Source organism: Brassica oleracea, chromosome C9 (genome assembly GCF_000695525.1).
Source record: "Brassica oleracea var. oleracea cultivar TO1000 chromosome C9, BOL, whole genome shotgun sequence".
Lineage (NCBI taxonomy): Eukaryota > Viridiplantae > Streptophyta > Magnoliopsida > Brassicales > Brassicaceae > Brassica > Brassica oleracea.
Genome location: NC_027756.1, coordinates 37,906,455 through 37,907,077, shown reverse-complemented (window position 1 = coordinate 37,907,077; position 623 = coordinate 37,906,455).

The window sequence follows — 623 nt, the reverse complement described above, 5'->3', positions numbered from 1 at the left end:
AAAAAAAAAAAAAAAAAAAGACAATAAGACCTTACAATAAATTCAAAACTATCTTTAGGTTTTCTCTTCTGTGTTGAAACTCATATAGAGATTTTTTACACCTATTTACACACAAATTTTATGACTAGTCATAGTAACTTCCAAAAGAAAAGATCTACGAATCTTCCTTTTGATTTTAGTTTACATAGAGTAAGGAAAATTTTACCCCAAGAATAAAAAAAGTCTTCTCCAACTTACAATAATTTTTCAATACTTCTTATGTTTCAAATATATGTCTATTTTGAAACTTTCACATAGGCATGGGCATTCGGGGTCCCAATCGGGTTTCGGTTTAGTCCAATCGGGTGTCGGTTTTTTGGGTTTATCAAAATCAGCCCCATTCGGGTTATATGAAAATTCGGTTCGGAACCGGTTCGGGTTCTATCGGGTTCGGATCGGGGTTAGTAAATCTTCAAAGAACCGGTACAACCCGATGTACTTTCGGGTTCGGGTCCCAATTGGTTCTTCGGTTTAAATGTACCTGATTTATATCTACTTTGTAACCAAAAAGTAAGTAAAATCGGTTCTTTGGTTTTAAAATACTTGATTTGTACCTATTTTGTAACCAAAACATAAATAAAATC